The following is an 18,874-nucleotide window of genomic DNA, read 5'->3' on the forward strand; positions in this document are numbered from 1 at the left end:
TATGTAAGCTAAAGTTTTCCCGTCCTCACATCTAAGGAGCATTCTAGTTGTGTGTCTTCTCAGACTGATTTATTCTCTCTCCACTTTAAAAAGAAGGCAGCCACCAAGCCATGAGGCATACAGAATCTAGAATAACCTTTATAAAAACACAGACCTGATCATGTCACTTCCCAGCTTACGACCCTCCAATGTCTTTCTTCATGTGGCTCCTGGGATAAAATCCGAGCTCCTCACCAAGACCCCAAGGCTCTGCACAGAGCCTCAGCATACCCCACCCTCTGGCCCTCTGAGCCCCAACCTCGCTGGCCAGGAGAAGTATCCAGTAGGCAAGGTAAGTAGTGCTTCCCTTGTGTGATGGTTAAGGTTGTGTGTCAACTTAGCTGGGCCATGATTCTCAGTGTTTATATGTGATCACGCCCTGGATAGAATCTGCTGTGAGTAGCCAGTCAGTTGAAAGGGAGCTTCCTCGCACATGTGGCCTGCATCTGTATATAAGTGGACGTTCCGGATTTTGCCTGCTCTGGATCCTGCGCTGCTGCCTGTTCATCTGACCTCTGTCAATCTTGGGATTTGTCAATCTTCACAGCCTGTGAGCAACAGCCCTGCTCTCTAACCTACCGATCTTGGGTTCACCAGCCCCTACAGCTGCGTGAATCAGGAGAAGCCTCTATCCTGATCCCTGGACTTGGGACGTTCCAGCCTCTACAATTGTGTGAGCTGTTTCCTTGATATAAATCTCTCTCTCTATATATATTTATACGCTTTGTTTTGCTTCTCTAGAGAGCCCAGCCAAAGACACCTTGCTTACCAGATCATTTGTAGTGAACATTTCACATGGGTTTCACCATATCCTTGATGTGAAATTGTTCACTACAGATTAGTAAGTAAGCACAAGTAAACCTGTACTTACTTTGCTTACTGGATCACCCTCCCATTAGGAATTATAAATTTGAAAAGAGCTTTGATTCTGTAGGAAGGTGCTGGTACTATAGGGTTGGGAGAGAGACAGATCCCAGCCATACCTACAAGCAGAATCTTTGATGTGGTGAAAAAATGTGAAATTGTTCACTACAGAAAATCTGGTAAGCAAGGTAAGCACCATGCTTACCTTGCCTATTGGATAGTCCGCCCCTACTTGCTGGCCTTTGTTCAGCTCCTCTCAGGTGCATGTTGCTCCTCCTTCTGAGCCTTCACATCACTTGAGTTCTCTTCCTGGGGCATTCTTGCCTTTCTCCCTCAGTCTCTCCTTTTCTTCCCCACTTTACCAATTTAGAGCCCATTTGTCCTTTAAATTTTGACTCAGCCCACATCTCCACCCCATCTAGTCAGGTTCCTGTTTTTATTTTCCCAGACCCCCATACTTTATATATACCCATAGTAAATATACATTTACTTATATGATTATCTAATTAATGCCACTCTCCCTGATAGACACCGGGCTCTGTGGGGACAAAGACATGTCTGTTTCTCCACTGTTGTATCCCCAGCCCAGGCATGGGGCCTGATAAAGCCTCAGTGTTGAATGAATAAGATTCAGAAGGACTCGCTGATGTTACCAAGAGAACACAGCAGACTTTGAACTCAAACCCAGGTTTTTAGGGATCCAGTGGTTTTTCTAACATACCACACTGCACTGCAGATAGCAGAAATGAAAATAGTCTCCACTGCTAACCAAAAGGTTGTCAGTTCGAATCCACCAGGCACTCCTTGGAAACTCTATCGGGCAGTTCTACTCTGTCCTATATGGTCGCTATGAGTCAGTAATCGACTCGACGGCAGTGAGTGAGTGAGTGTTAACAAAAAAATTTTTTTTGCTGTCAAGTCAGTTTCAACTTGTGGCTAACATATGTGTTTCAGAGTAGAACTGCACTCCAGAGGGTTTTCAATGGCTATGATGTTTCAGAAGGAGATCACCAGGCCTTCTTCCAAGGCACTTCTGAGTGGATCGGAACCACCAACCCTTCAGTTAGTAGCTGAGTGCTCAATTTTTTCATTACCCAGGGACTCCCCACTGTGTAAAACACTGTACAAATATAAGGCAATACAACTTAAAGAAAGTGCAGTGGTTTCTGTGGGACCAGATTGACTTAGGTGTGGACATGTAACAACAGTAACTCTCCCAGAGTGTGTGCTAGCATACTGCTGCATAGAAAATAACATCGAGTTTCCTCCTTTACTCCTTCGTGGAGTAGGGAAACGCACTGAGTCTTTGGAGTCTGATCCCCCGTGCCACTGCGTGACTTGGATGGTTGTGTTGTCTTCCTGAGCCTCAGTTTCCTTCCTTGAAAATGGAGTCCCTTGATGCCTCGTTCACAAGGTCACTGAGTCTAAGGAGCATCGCAGTGAGAATCCCTCTCTTCTCTTGTAGACTCTGTTGTATGCAGGGCCTGGTGCTCGGTAATGGGTAAAATAAGAACAGGGAAAACATTAGGAGGTCCACGGCTGATGGTTTATAAATGTCCTTTTGTGAAGCTAATATAAAAATTTTTTTCAGCATAAAATAATTATTGTATACACCACCAACTTCACTTATGGCAATTCCATGCAATATTTGTGTTTTCTGAAATGAATACTCGTATCAAATCCACAGCATAATCTCCTCCAAATTCACTCCTCCTCGGGGCTTTTCTCTAATTTTAGTGCCTATGTGGAGAAGACATGAAGAGTCATTGATGAAAAGGATTAATTTCACCCTCTGGAACATTCCCATTGCCCTTTAATCTTTCACATCTTGAAACTTCAGGGGAAGGAGACCATTCTGAGCACACAAGGCAGGTCTAAGACCACTTCTGCGCCTCTCCCAGGGTAGAGCAGTTTCACTAACAGTAAGCCCACGCTGCATTAGCCATCCACCTCCTCTTCATACCTCTCCTGATCCTCACAACAGTGTCATGTATGTAACGCAGGAATGGTGGTTCTGGATTTTAAATCAGGAAAGGAGAGCAGCAGTGGCATCTCCAGGATGATTACATAGGAAGGGCTTAGGTGCTGGGTTGTGTCGAAGCAGGGCTGGAGGACCAACCTGAGACCATGTCGGCAGAGCAAGCACTCGGCTTATAAGTAAAATACATGTTTAGTTGGAGTAGCTTGGGGTAGGGGGGATGGGACTGCAGCATCTGACTGTACCGTGGAAGCGACATTTGCAAAAGCTGTAAAACTCTCATTTGCTTTTTCTCTATATTTTCTTTTTTTCCTATTCTGAATATTTAACCGGGAAAAATTTATAAAACCTCACCTCAAGGCAGCCATCACTTGCCTCATATGGCATCTTTGTACAAATTAGAAAAAGACCCCCTCTAGACAGGCACATCCATGGGGACGAACAGGTAAGTAAGTGGAGTGCACACATGATTCCAGCTCCCACTCAGCCCTTTGACCAAGAGCATCTGCCCAGTGAACACTGGAAGAACTGTATGTGGCCTCAGCCCCAGGCCCCCCACCACCCAGCATCCGGCCATGAGGAAAGGACCATCTTCTCTCAGCAGCAGGATTTCAACCTCCATTTTGAAGTCTTGCCTTTAATGGTTAGCTCCTGTCAGCTTGTCTTACTTGAGCCTCTTTTCTTTCCCCTTTGGGGTGTTGTTTCTTTTCCACTTGCAATGCTTTGGGGTGTTTTTTTTTTTCCGTGTGCAACGTTATGTATGAAGGACTTTAAGAAAATAGAAAAGAGAAGGCCAGTTTCCTTGGTTCATGTACCTGTTTGTTTTTTGGTAGTGGGTTGAACATGTACTTTTCCAATACGGTGTCGTCAAGCCTTTTACTATTCCCCAAATACTCTTTGTCAAATGTTTTTCAAAAGACAATAAAATGTTTCTCTGTTATCTCCTCTGGAGCTCTGTACTAAGACTTTAAAACAAAAAGATACAAAGGCTGGCTTTCGTATTTCCAGGAACACGCAGCTGGGTCACTCTAGAAACCAGCCTTGTTAGCTGTCTTCAGTGTTGTCTTGGGAAAATTAGAGCAGAGAGCCAAATAGTAAGGTCAAAAGTCCTTGGGCTAAAGTGTTTTCAAATATTGTTTCAAATAAGAAGTGCTGTGTATCAGTAAATTATTACTGTATAGCTGCCTAGAGTTTAGCAGCTTAAAACAACATCCATTTATTATTTCTCATGAGACTGGGGTTGGCTGGGCAGTTCTGCTTATCTGGCCTAGGCTCTGCTGGGTCCACTCACACATCCACAGTATGATGGTTAGTTTTATATGTCACCTTAGCTAGGCTATTTTGAAAAGTTGCTGTCGAGTTGACTACTACAGAGTATAACTGTGCCCCATTGGATCTTCTTGACAGTGATCTTAACTGAAGGGCCATCTTCTGCATGGGTTCAAACCACCACACTTTTTTAGGTTAGTAATTGAACTCAAACATTTGTGTCACCTAGGGACCTGTTGGCTAGACTATGTTGTTGTATACCATTGAGTGGAGAGAGTACAACTGCCCCATAGGGTTTCCTTTGGTGTAATCTTTACTGGAGCAGATCACCAGGTCTTTTCTCCCGCAGAGTGGCTAGTGGACTTGAACCACCAACCTTTTGGTTAGCAACCGAGTGCTTAGCCACTGTGCCACCAGGGCTCCAAGTAGTCAATAAAACACTAATCTAGATATTGTTATGAAGGCATTTTGTAGATGTGATTAACGTCAAAAATCAATTGAGTAAAGGAGATTATCCTTGATAATCTGGGTAGGCCTCATCCAATCAGTTAAAAGGATTTAAGAGCAAAGCTGAAGTTTTCCTGAGGAAGAAGAAATTCTGCTGTGGATTGCAACGTCAGCTCCTGCCCAAGAGTTTCCAGCCTACTCGTGCCGTACACAGCACTACTGGTACATGATTTGCAAAAGCTGGATGCCCAGGAATGGGAGTCCCGTTTGAACAAGATGCTGTTTCCTTTACTGACCAAGCTCTAGTAGAACATTAGCCCTGTTGACGTAGGTGGGATGGAGGAAATCTGGATGATGGCTTCCCCACTGCTCTCTAAGGTCTTCCTGCGACACCTGTCTCCACTGCTGTCACTCTTTACCTTTGCAGCCCTCTGACTTACCATCCTGGACTTCATGGACAAGTACGTGGATACGGGCTCCAGTGACTTGCTGTCAGAGGCCAGCCCTGAGTCTCTGAAGAGCATTCTCCTGGTGATGGACACAGCAGAGATTTTCCACAGTGCAGATGCATGAGGAGGTGGCCCCTTAGCTCTCCAGGAGATTACATGGGAGCTCTTTGACTGTTTCCTGCCCCACCTATGAGATGAGCTCTTCAAGCAGACTGTCATCCAGGATCCATACCTGTGGAGCTTCACCCAGAAACCTCTGGCCTCAGACCACCTGACTTCTGCTGCTGGTGACACCAAGACACCTGGCCATCCACCTCCCCGAGAGATGGCCTCTCTTAGCTGGGATCCTGTGACTTTGAGAAGCCTGAGGGCTCCCAGGCCACTAATAGCAACTTCCCCGGATCACCAGTGGCCTCTAGCCCCAGCAAGCTGAGCCCTACCCCAGATGGACCTCTACCCCTGACTGAGCCCCCTGATCCTGCAGCTCTTGGCTTCCCCACTGCAGGTGGGTGTGCCACCCATGACTCTGCCTATCATCCTCAACCCTGCACTCATCAAAGCCATCTTGGCAGTGCCCCTCCTGGCCACACCTGACCCCATGCCCACCTCCAAGGTCAACTAAGGCAGAAATCAAGACCTAACCAGCTCTCCAAATAACATAAGCCCATTCCTTATCAAAAATATTATACACACACACACTGGTTTTGTTTATCTAATAGAACTCTGACTGATACTGATACATGCAGTCAGCTGCTTGGTCAGCCAGTGTCTAGCTAGTCTAGGATGGCCTCAGCTGGGATGACCTGAACTCTGCTCCACATGGTCTCTCATCCACAATCAGACTAACCAGGCTTCTCCTCATAGCAATGACGGGGGCCAAGGGAGAAAATAGAAAATGGAAGCACACAGGAGTCTCAGAGCAGAGCCTAGGAATTGGCACACCATTCTGTTAGCTGAACCAAGACAGTAGGCTGGCACACATTCAAAAGATGGGGGAAAAGCTCCACATGTCAATGAGAGGATCTGCAAAGTCATATTGCAAAGGGCATGAATACAGGGATGAGTGAAAATTTGAGGTCAATTTTGCCATTGATCTATGTCTTAATCATCTAGTGCTACTATAGCAGAAGAACCACAAGTAGATGGCTTTAACAAATAGAAGTTTATTCTTTCACAGTCTAGTAGACTAGAAGTCCAAATTCAGGGTGCCAGCTCCAGGCAAAGGCTTTATTTCTCCGTTGGCTCTGGAGGAAGGTCTGTGTCACCAATCTTCCCCTGGACTAGGAGCTTCTCAGCACAGGGACCCTGGGTCCAAAAGACATGCTACTCCCCTGGCTCTTGTTTCTTGGTGGTATTAGGTCCCCATGGCTTTCTTTTATATCTCAAAAGAGATTGGGTTAAGATACAACTTAATCTTATAGATTGAGTCCTGCCTCATTAACATAACTGCCTCTAATCCTGCCTCATTAACATCGTAGAAGTAGGATTTACAACACGTAGGAAAATCACATCAGATGACAAAATGGTGGACAATCACACAGTACTGGGAATCATGGCCTAGCCAAGTTGACACATATTTTTGGGGACACAATTCAATCCATAACAATCTGCCATGGCTATTTGATACAATAATACAGAAAACCACAAACATCATTTTTTTTTAAAAAACCACCAATATGCTTTTTCCCACTCCTTAAGGCAGGTAAAGGTATAAAGTATTCAGAGTCTTAGTTTTCTCACTTATAAAATGGAGAATAACAATGCCTACCTCGTGGTGTTAGTAAAGAATAACAAGACATCTGTGAAAGCATCTGTTGTAGTACCTGGAAGGAGCTCAATAAATGACACTTTCCTTTGTCAGCAATGCTTGAACACCTACTGTATGCAAGAAAAGAGAAGGCAAAATACATTTGAGGCACAGGGCCAGAAATTTTGCTTAGGTGTCTTTGTAAGGTCAATATACCCCTGTTGCTGTCAAGTCAATTTCAACTCATAGTAACCCTATAGGACAGAGTAGAACTTCGAGATAGGGTTTCCAAGACTGTAATCTTGACAGAAGTAGACTGCCACATCTTTCTCCCACAGAGTGGTTGGTGGGTTCGACTTGCTAACCACTTACCTCATCTGTTCCCACTTTTCCCTGGAAAAGCTGACTGAAATAGTACTGACCTTTATTGCACCACCCACCTAGGGTGGTTAGAGACATACCTTTTGTAACTGAGTGGTATGGATGGCTCATCTGTGAACCATAGAACTTGCAGCTCTTAAAATGCAGCCCCGAAGACTGTCATACAAAGAAGCATCACCATGCAGGGTAGAATTGACTAAACAACCCGCAACCAATGAAATTGGTAATAATGAAGATAAAGTAATCATAATGTATAGTTAAAAAGCAAGAATAGCAGCAATTGGATACCCAAGAGTAACCCAAGATAAGACAGAGTCAGCACTTGGAACAAAGCATTCTTCCTGAAAATTGTAACATTGCCAGCACACACACTCCCTAGGAGCATTTAGCATCGCTGGGACTTGTGCAGCAGCCAGATTCTTAGGAAAATGCTGAATTGGAGTCCTTCAAATGCTCTAAAAAACATGCTGATTTAAGGTTCTGGATTCCACATATTCTTAGCTCTTAATAACTCATTTAATAGATTACTGGCAAGTGCTTTTAGGCAAAAATAAATAGATAAATTCTATAGGCTTGCACCATTATTCACCCACAGTAACCAAGGAAGGGTTTTTTAGTTTGGGATAAGTTCAACAGGATTCAATGAGGTTGCTTTTACATAAGTGAGAATACCTAACTAAAATTGGCTTGACCAATTGATAATGTTCTTTTCTCCCTTAACCACAAGTCCAGAGGTAGAGAGCCCCAGGGTTGGTTCAGCAGCTCTACAAGGTCACTCAAGGCCCAGACTGATTCCATCTTTCCCCTCTCCCTCCTCAGTGCATGGGCTATGCCTCTCTTCATGGTTGCAACATGGTGGCAATGGCTCCAAACATCATATTTTCGCATAAGCATTTGCAAAACTGGAATAGGAAAGTGAGGCTGGTTTTCCCCATGCGTCGTTCTCTCTTTAATAAAGAGGAAAACTTCCTTTCAAAGCCCCAAAAAAGATCGTTCCTCACATCCTCTTGGCCCAGATTTGGTCACAAGTCCAGGCCTATGCTGCAAGGAAGGATGGAAAAGCAAGTATCTGGCATTTTCAGCGTCCACAGAGGGAGGTGGGCTCTGCCTGCAAGAAAGAAGGATGTTGAGTAAGCATCTAAGAGTGCCTGCAAAGGAGGTTAGAGAAGAAGTGCAAGGGGTAACACTGGCTGAGCTCTGGGACCTCTATTCTACCTTCACCAGTAGCAGCTCCATTCTTATCTGTTTTAGGTAATAGACCACATAGGAGATTTTGTTTGAACAAAGGCTTCCATGGATAAAAATAATTCCTTTGTTTTAGTTAACACTCAAATACCTAATATATTCAGTGTGTCAAAACTATTTGTTCACCCAGCCTGAGACCAGAAGAACCAGATGGTGCCTGGCTACCACCATCAGAGAACATGACAGAGAGTCCCAGACAGAGCAGAAGAAAAATGTAGAACAGAATTCAAATTCATGTAAAAAGACCAGACTTAATGGTCTAAATTGACTTGACGGCAATGGGCAATGGGTTAATGGTCTGACAGAGACTGGAGGAACTCCTGAAACTATGGCCCCTGGACGCTCTGCTAACCCAGAACTGAAACCATTCCGAAAGCCCATTCTTCAGATAAAGACTAGACAGGCCTATAAAACAAAAAATAATGCATGTGAGGAACATACTTCTTAGTTTATTCAAATATACAAGACCAAATGGGCAGCTCCTGTCCAAAGGCAGGATGAGGAGGCAGGAAGGGACAGGAACTGGAGGAATGGACACAGTGCTGTCACGTTCTGGGAATTGCAACTAATGCCATAAAACAATACGTGTGTAAATTTTTGAATGAGAAATTATCTTGAGCTGTAAACTTTCACCTAAAGCACCATAAAAAATTTTTTAAAAACCGTTTGTTCACAGTTACATCCCAGCCTCTAGAACAGTTCCTAGTATATAGCAGGGAAACTTGTATTAGTTTCCTGTTGCTGCTGTAACAAACTAACACAAACTTGGTGGATAAAAGTAACACAGTTTTATTATCTTATAGTTCTAGATGTTAGAAGTCCAAAATGGCTTCACAGAACTAAAATCAGGGTGCTGGCAGGGTAGTGTTCCTTATGGGGGCTTTAGGGGAGAATCTGTTTCCTTGCCTTCTCCAGCTTCTAGAGGCTGCCACATGCCTTGACTTGTGGGCCCTTCCAATAGTGGCATCGTTCCAGCCTTTGCTTCTGTTATCTCCTCTCCTTCTCTGACTCTCATTTTCTTGCATTCCTCTTACAAGGACCCTATGATTACTTCGGGCTAACCCTGATAATCCAGGACAATATCTGCATCTCAAGGCCCTTAATCACATCTGCGAAGTCCTTTATGCTGTGTATTCACAAATCCCGGAGATTAGGATGTGGGCATCTTTGGGAGGGGTGCATTATTCTGTCTTAGAGCTCATTAAATATTTGATGAATTGTTGAATGAATAAATAGACCATTAGCTGTGGAAGCTTCTTTAGAGGACATATAGTCCTAATCCCTGAGTGGCACAAACAGTGCGTGCTCGTGGACCTAAAAGTTGGCAATTCAAACCCCCCTAGTAGCACCATGCAAGAAAGGCCTGGTGATCTGCTTCTGTGAAGAATACAGCCAAGAAACCTGCATCGAACAGTTCTACCCTGTAACACATTATGAGCCACAACTGACTCAACGGCAACAGGTTTGGGGGTTTTTTAGTTAGTCTAATCTCCTACAGGTCTAAGAATCTCTTCACTGGCAGGCAGTCACTCTGCCTCTGCTTAAATTCCTCTGATGCTGGGAAGCTCTCCACCTTCCAAATCAACCCTTCCAGGATTAGACTGCTATGGATCTTAGTAATTTAGGCTTTTCTTCCTTATATTCTGTACTTCGCCCTACTGGAGAACTCTTCTAATTGTATCTTCTGAATATGGGCAGTCCCTGGGTTATGAACATTCAACTTATGTTCAACCCCTGTAAAGCCTATTATGTTAAAAATTTGAGGTACATACAGTGGTTTGTAATAACAAATGGGTGTTACTTTGCAATGTGCATTAAAACATATTATTATTAATGTATTACTATTTTAAAGATGTTTTAGTGTATCCAGAATTATTTCTTTAATGTTTTTCATGCATAGAAAGGTACATTATTTGTGCCTGACCCAAGCCATGGTATTTTCAATCCCGTCATAAGCATGTGAAGGCTGGACAATGAATAAGGAAGACCAAAGAAGAAATGACACCTTTGAATTGTGGTGTTGGCAAAGAACATTGAATATACAATGGACTGCCAAAAGAACGAACAAATTTGTCTTGGGAGAAATAGAACCAGAATGCTTCTTAGAAGCAAGGATGGTGAGACTGCGTCTTACATACTTTGGACGTGTTGTCAGGAGGAATCAGTCTCTGGAGAAGAACATCATGCTTGGTAAAGTACAGGATCAGCAAAAAAGAGGAAGACCTTCAAAGACATGGGTTGACAAAGTGGCTGCAACAGTGGGCTCAAGCATGACAAGGATTGTAAGGAATTGTGCAGTACTGGGCAGTGGTTCGTTCTGTTGTACATAGGGTCACTATGAGTCAGAACCGACTCGACAGCACCTAACAACAACAACAAGACAAACATTTGACTAACTAGCATTAGATATGAGCCATATCTAACTGTTCCAACTTAAATACAAATTTGACTTAATGGAACTCGTTTGTAATCGAGGGACTGCCTGTAATCATGTTTACCATATTTTGAAAAAAGTGTCTATTATTGTATTCATCATTTTAAAATCTTTAATTAGCACATCTATATTGATGTACAAAATTTTATACAAAAGACAGCTCTATCTTCAAGCGGATTATTGGGAAAGCGGGTCCTATACAGAGTAAGTTAAATCACAATACAATTAAATGAGATTATCCATGTAAAGTTCCGAGCACTGTGCCTGGCACATAGCAAGTGCTCAAAATATGTTATCTGTTCTTGTTGCTGTTATTACCACTCACACAAGCTCTGGGCCAAATGAATGATACAAACTCTATGTTCAATAGGAATTCAGTGATGGGACAGTGACTAAAGAAGGCTCAGGGAAGAGAGGGGTGGAAAGAAGGACAGAAAGTAAACAAACTCAGGGCAAAGGAGAAGGCATTCCAGGCTGGGCAAACACCATCAGCAAAGGTCCAGAGACCAGATTAAATAGGCCAAGTTCTGAGAAAATTAATAGACTTATTTGATCTGATACAAAGTTTATCTGAACTAGTGTGGGAAAAACAGGATGAACTTTATAAGAGCTGTAGGTAGCAGTTGTAGATAGCAACCACTCAGCAACCTCTCCAGGCTCTTTCCTCCTGAACCCTTCCTCAGACTTGTAGACTCTAATTAGAGCCCAGTTACCTCAGGCCTGAAGACTGTTCTTAGTTGAAGAATACTTCTTTTGACCTGCCTCTTTAATTCCCAACTCCAGTGTAGATATCATCTTTAGTTCCTCCTTTGTTCTGTGCTTCACAGGCCACGGCCACTAACTAACCCTTTCCCACACCTCACTCAGCCCTTCTCTCTAGAACCTCAGAGAATTGAACACAGACATTCAGGTCAAGCAATAATTAAAGTAGGAGAAGTAGGAGCAAGGTCAGAGCTGGACCATAGCGTTAGCAATGGTCCATGGAAAGGCGTTAGTTACATCTATGATAAAGATAAGCATGAAGTGCTACAGACTGCAGTGAGAGCTTTAGGACACACCTGTGATGAGCAGAGAAATTCAGAAGGAAGAAGAATCGAGAAGGAGTTGTCAAAGTCCCTTGAATCCTCCACTTGCTCACTCAACAAGACTTACTTTCCCACAATCTTCCTTTTTAAAGAAAGATGGCGGGGACTAAAGATGACTCTCTAGCCTATGTTTTTCTACCTGAAAAACACATGAACACATATATAGTGCATTTCATTCTAATAATTAAGCCAGTTTTCCATTTTGCTGAGAGTATTTGATAGAGAGCCTGTATCCTCATGGCACCTAACAAAAGGACTAGAGACAGGCCAATATGCTCTGTTACTCCCAATGATTGAAGCTAAGCTTTGCCAGTTAATTTCTGTTTTACAAGGAATCAGTAAACAAGGAAATAAAGGCCAGATAACTTTGCTTGGCAAGACTCTAGTCAGCTGTGACTTTATAACCAACATGAACTTTACATGAGAAGAAATCAGAATGAGATCTTTGCCCCTTCTTTTAAACGGCAGCCTAACAAAGCTCTTCTTAACAATTGTGCTGCGCTTGGCACTTGGCATATGAAGACAAGACCAAGGTGTTTCCTACGTGGCCTTCTAGTAATGAGTTGAGTTGGGCACGTTTTTGAGATGATGAAAAGTGGAACTTATAGGAAAACAGTGGAAAATTCTTTAAAATTTCCTGTTAGAGATACCAACACTTCATGAAGAAAAACACCATTCCTACTAGAGAACTAGATCTGTAGACCACTGCTTAAAGAAGTTCATGTAGAGAACTTGTAATTTAATAAGAGTGGAAAAAGGTTAGCCTAGCATCGCCCATATTTTTCTTCTCCCTATTTACTCAATTATACAAGGACTTCCACAGCAAGCAGACCTCTAATTCTGTATACCTCAGTGAAAGAGAAATAGGACTTGCTGTTGAATACATTCTTGGGCATAACTAAATTATCTATTACTTCCCATTCATTTTTTTTTCCCAGTCGCCCACTACTGTAAATGAAAATATGTTTTAGAAAAGAACTGTAAACACTCAAAATGCTTTTCCAGGACCGGTCTCCATTTTTCCTTCAGGTAAAATGTCTCTCTGTTTCTATTCTCCAAAATTCTCTTGCTGAAAATCTCAGCTATTTTAAAAGTTCATTCATAGTTGACCGGTAAAACTTGAGAATTTTAGTTTCAAATCACTTGATAAGCATGGTTGTAGCTTCAGTCCCTCTTTTAGCAAATGAATCCACCTTCATTTTTATTTATATGAAGCCATGAGCATTTATAACAATGGTCCCTCCTTGTTCACTACACTCAGTCTCTCTGCAGTTTGTACACAGACAGGCCATCACCCTCCATCTGGGGCAGCAGTTAGAGAGGGAGAGTGGGGCTTGGGAATCAGGAACCCTGATTAGCTGGGGCCTCTGGCACAAGTCACATAAGCTTTTAGAACCTGGACTTCCTCATTCTGAAAAATGAGAAATATAAAACTTGCCATATTCTAGTATTTTTCTGAGAATCAAATGAGATCATGCTCATTAGAAAACACCCTAAACACTGTCTAAATAACAGTTGATAGCTCAGTTCCAGGAATCATTTTGAAAATTGTTTATGTGTGAGGTGTTTTGCTGTTTCTTAATACGCATAAGGAAGGAATAAAAAAAATTAATTTTCAGATGACACGGTAGGGAAATAGGCTGGTATCTTTTTGGTGTTTCTTTTTTTTTTTTTTTTTTTTTTGCCCTTTCCCAGTTTCCTATTAAGGTTCTGCTTCTCCTCAGTGAAGATCCCTTCCAAGAACTGCAAAACATTTTTTTAAGTTTTCTTATTGTGGTAAAAATATAACAAAATGTTTGACAAGTCAACATTTTTTTTACATTTAGAATTCAATGACATTGATATGTTCATCAGGTTCAGCAACTATCACCACTATCCGTTTCCAAATTATTCCACCACCATTAATGGAAAACCCAGCCCCCTAACAAAGATTGCCTCTTCCTCCTCCTTCCTGCCCCTGGTAACCACTATTAAACTTTGGTCTCTGTACATTTCCTATTTCATGTAAGTGAGATCATACAGTATTCGTCCTTCTGTGACTAACTTTTTTCACTCAGCCTAATATTTTCAAGATTCATCTATGCTGTAACATGTGTCAGGATTTCATTCATCTTTATGATTGAGTGATATTGCATCGTATATGTGTACGTCATTTTGTTTATCCAGTCATCTGTTGATGGACACTTGGGTTGTTTCTACCTTTTGGCTATTGTGAAAAGTGCTGCAATGAACATTGGTGTGTGAGTTTCTGTTTGTGTGCAGGACATTTTTGTGTCCCATTTCCCTCCTCACCAAAGATGAAGTCAATAAAGCAATTTAAATAAAAGCCTTTCAAAAATCACCACACGGTAGCATTTCATGGTTCCTGATTCTTCCAGAATTCGGGTTATCTGGCTAGTCCTAGTTGAGAAAGAAAGAATTAGAAGAGGCTGCTTCTCCCATTGTCTCCAAAACGAAGGAAACTCTTTGAAGTCAATTTTTTGGATTTTGCAATTGATACCTGTGCTTCAGTACCAAAAGAAAAAAAGTCTTGAAAATTTGTGACTTTTAAGGCAAGAGATTAATCTTAGCTGCAGTATTTTATTGTCAAATAAAGCCTCTTTCTCATAATCCCATCTGAAACTATACATATTTTTTTTTAATTTTTATTTTGCTTTAAGTGAAACTTTACAAATCAAGTCAGTCTCTCACGTAAAAACCTATATACACCTTACTACATACTCCCACTTACTCTCGCTCTAATGAGTCAGCCCGCTCCCTCCTTCCAGTCTCTCCTTTCGTGACCATTTTGCCAGTTTCTAACCCACTCTACCCTCTCATCTCCCCTCCAGACAGGAGATGCCAACATAGTCTCAAGTGTCCATCTGATACAAGTAGCTCACTCCTCATCAGCATCTCTCTCCAACCCATTGTCCAGTCCAATCCATGTCTGCTGAGTTGGCTTCGGAAATGGTTCCTGTCCTGGGCCAACAGAAGGTTTGGGGACCATGACTGCCAGGATTCTTCTAGTCTTAGTCAGACCATTAAGTCTGGTCTTTTTCTGAGAATTTGAGGTCTGCATCCCACTGTTCTCCTGCTCCCTCAGGGGTTCTCTGTTGTGCTCCCTGTCAGGGCAGTCATCGATTGTGGCCGGGCACCATCTGGTTCTTCTGGTCTCAGGATTATATAGTCTCTAGTTCCTGTGGCCCTTTCTGTCTTTTGGGCTTATAATTACCTTGTGACCTTGATGTTCTTCATTCTCCTTTGATCCAGGTGGGTTGAGACCAATTGATGCATCTTAGATGGCTGCTTGTTAGCGTTTAAGATCCCAGACACCACACTTCAAAGTGGAATGCAGAATGTTTTCTTAATAGAATTTATTTTGCCAATTGACTTAGATGTCCCTTGAAGCCATAGTCCCCAAACCCCTGCCCTTGCTCTGCTGAGCTTCTAAATATTCAGTTTATTCAGGAAGCTTCTTTGTTTTTGGTCCAGTCCAGTTGTGCTGACCTCCGCTGTATTGAGTGTTGTCCTTCCCTTCACCTAGAGTAGTTCTTATCTACTGTGTAAACAGTAAATACCCCTCTCTCACCCTCCCTCCCCCCTCTCGTAGCCACAAAAGAATGTGTGTTTCTCAGTTTAAACTATTTCTCAAGATCTTATAATAGTGGTCTTATATAATATTTGCCCTTTTGCAACTGACTAATTTCACTCAGTGTAATGCCTTCCAGGTTCCTCCATGTTATGAAATGTTTCACAGATTCATCGTTGTTCTCTATTGATGCTTAGTATTCCATTGTTTGAATATACCATAGTTTATTTATCTATTCATCCATTGATGGACACCTTGGTTGTGAAGCTATACATATTTTTACACCACGAAACTTAATATACTGCTTAATACAACCAAGCTACTCTGAACTGGGAAGATACCCCAGAAATGATGTACTAGTCTTTTCTCCCTCCCAGGAGAGTTTAATTTCATGCTCCCCAAAAGGACTTTTAAAAATCAAAAATATCTAATTAAGGAGGGACACCTCTTAACATTGAGAGGATGCTATTGAGGAAGCACGGGTTAGTATCAGAGGACCTGGATTCAATACTCAGCCCCACCTCTTGGTAGCAATGGAAGCTCAGGCATGTCCCCATGCAGTGGCAGCTCTGAACCTCCATGATGTCATTCCTCAGCCACAGGGTTGCAGTGAGATCACGTCTGTGAAAATACTTTCAGAGCTGTTAACTACTTAAATGTCTACTTCTTCTTATGATGTGATCCGATTGTGACAACACCACATGAAATTGCCCCTGTAACTAGGAGCACACACTATGTTGCAATCAAAGCAGGTTGAAGAACTTGATTCCTTATGGTTTGTGAGCTCTCCTATGACATTATGTTGTTCTATTTTGACACCCCCTTCCACCTAATAATTTAAGGAATTGGGAGTGATGTGGCATCTATTTCTTAAGGTAACAATGATAGAATCATAAAGGAAAACACATATATACACACCAATTAACTGGTCTTCCTAAAAATAGTAATTCTAGAATTCAGCATTGGAAAAGCAGTTTCTTGCCTATACATGTTTCAGGGAAATAAAGGTGGATGTGGGTTTATTTTGCCCTCCTTATGGCTTTGGGTTGACTGGACAATAAGGGAGAGAGATCAAAACAACTCTGTGTTCCAAATCTACAATTTCTCCCCTTAAAGCCATTAATCTTACCTTGAAGTTCTGAATGTGTCCCTTCAATACACACACACATACCCATTGCCATCGAGTCGATTCCGACTCATAGCGACCCAATAGAACAGAGTAGAACCGCCCCACAGGGTTTCCAAGGAGCAGCTGGTGAATTCGAACTGCCAGCCTTTTGGCTAGCAGCCAAACGCTTAACCATTGCACCAGCAGGGCTCCATCCCTTCAACAGGACTCTAGATTTCTTCCCATCTATTACTAACATAAAATCCATATATAGCATCAGAAAAATGAAGCAACCTGAGTTTGCCTTGTTGTGTTAGTAGTTTTGCTGCAGCTTTTCCCACCTTCACCAGTGTTAATCGTGTCATTGCAGACCCTGTCTGGGCTCCATACTTGCAAGTCATAAATGGCATTTACATAAAGTCATGTCTATTTATGCCATCTCTCTTTCTCAGTTTTTTCTGAGAGTTTAGTATCCTGTTTCATACCCCCCAAAAACTGAGTTTAATGCCACTGAAAGTCACGTATGTCTCATTGTATTCACAAAGCCTAGCTCCACAATTCAGACTTAGCGGTGACAAGGGGCTGACCAGGTGGAACATCAACACATTAAGAGGCAGAGAAGTACCCGAAGGCACTCAGAGTGGCACTCGGTGGCTAATGGGTTGTGTTTTCCCAAGTTGTGTTTCACTGAAGTTGAAGCTGCTATGAGCCTCAGCATAAACACCTCATCAGATGTTTACCCAGAGAAGGCTATAACTTTTTGCTTTTTATCCAGTTGACATTAATGTCTTTCACTTTTGTCTGTTTGTTTTGTTCTGTGCCTTTTGCTGTTGAATAAAAATACAGAACACACCTAGCATCTGAAAAGAAGCAGACAGATTTAATACCTCAGGGACTGTTTGGCATGTTTTTCACTGAAACCAGAAGTGTTTGCCATTTACCCTAAATTATTTTTGTGTGTGTGTGTTTTCAGATGCCAGATTAATTTTATGTGCAGAAGATTCCCGTTGGAACCGTGAGGTTTAATAAGCATGACTGAAAAAAATAACACCCCCCAATCAAACATCCCATTCACCCGAGCTTTCTTGTCAGTGAATGCGGTACACCACATTTGGGGCTGAGAGCTCGTGGGCATGGATCTCTGCCCCAGAAGCCTGTCTCCTGTCAATGCATTAATAGAAATAAAGCTAGAGCTCATTCGAGGTCTTTGGGCAAACAGAATAGAGGGCTGTGAATAAGATCTATGGACAAAAACAGGCCAGACTCCAGAAGCCAAATAGAGGTCAGATAGGCTCTCTTATAATCTAGTGTATTGTTTTATGAGTTCAGATTAACGATGGAACAAACTCGTAAAACATAATAGCCATGTACAAGAAAAATCTGATTCAGTTTAGCCTTTAAGGTGGGTATAAGTCTGATAATCTAACGATAATATTAAAAATTGAGGGAGAAGACTCAGTGGTTCGTTCCTTTTAACATTGCCTGGGTATGTGCAATAGCTTGACGATCAATAAACAGATTCTGATTAAACAACGCTTTTTTTAGCAAACGCCGAGCCCCTAACTGTGTAGTTACGTTTTAGGTACACATAATTCATGGCTCCAAATAGGTCTCTCTCTTGGGTCAGCTTTCCCTAGAAGCAGAGCTGGAGATAGGGATTCTTGTGCAAGTGTTTCATTGAGGGAGAGGCGAGAAGTGGAGAAAGAAGCAGGACAGGGCAGGGGTAGAAGCAAGAATGTGGTCCCTGCACCACAGAGCTGGTCTCAGTTTGAGGCAGGGGACCAGCCTGCTGTGAGCCCTCTACAGCAGCTGGCGGATGATACACAAGGCCAGTGAGGGGCGGTTCACCAACGGCATCCACTACAGCAGCTATGCTGATGGCACTGAATCTATAGGAGCCACGCAACAAGGTGTCCCACTACTGCCCTCATAAAGGACACAGTAACAACCTTGGGCCTCTCACATGATCTCTCTAGATGTCAATTTCCTTGCCTGTAAATTGGGGAGAAGGGGGAGGCACATTGGTTTAGATGATCTCTATACTCTCAACTTTGAAATGAACTGATTTCAAAAAGGAAAGAAAGGGGCTCAGTGAGGAATAATTGATGTTTTTCCTACACATTAAAAAAAAAAAAAAAAAAATTTTTTTTTTTTTTTACACATAGAAAGGAGTTAATTAATGTAAATGTGCCCCTGAATGGCAACTCCATTAAAAACTCCTCTCTCACCTGGCATAGCTCTGGATATACAGGAAAAT

The 18,874-nt window shown here is 42.3% G+C and overlaps 1 protein-coding gene and 1 pseudogene across 1 annotated transcript in view; both read left to right on the forward strand.

The window, feature by feature from the left end:
- The window catches only part of AK5 (adenylate kinase 5), a 318,482-nt gene that overhangs the window by 216,342 nt on the left and 83,266 nt on the right, over positions 1-18,874 (forward strand). The gene's annotated exons all lie outside the window — the stretch shown is intronic.
- Positions 161-5,668, forward strand: LOC135230853 (Golgi-specific brefeldin A-resistance guanine nucleotide exchange factor 1-like; annotated as a pseudogene).

The sequence above is a fragment of the Loxodonta africana genome, chromosome 3, assembly GCF_030014295.1.
Source record: "Loxodonta africana isolate mLoxAfr1 chromosome 3, mLoxAfr1.hap2, whole genome shotgun sequence".
NCBI classification, from domain to species: Eukaryota; Metazoa; Chordata; class Mammalia; order Proboscidea; family Elephantidae; genus Loxodonta; species Loxodonta africana.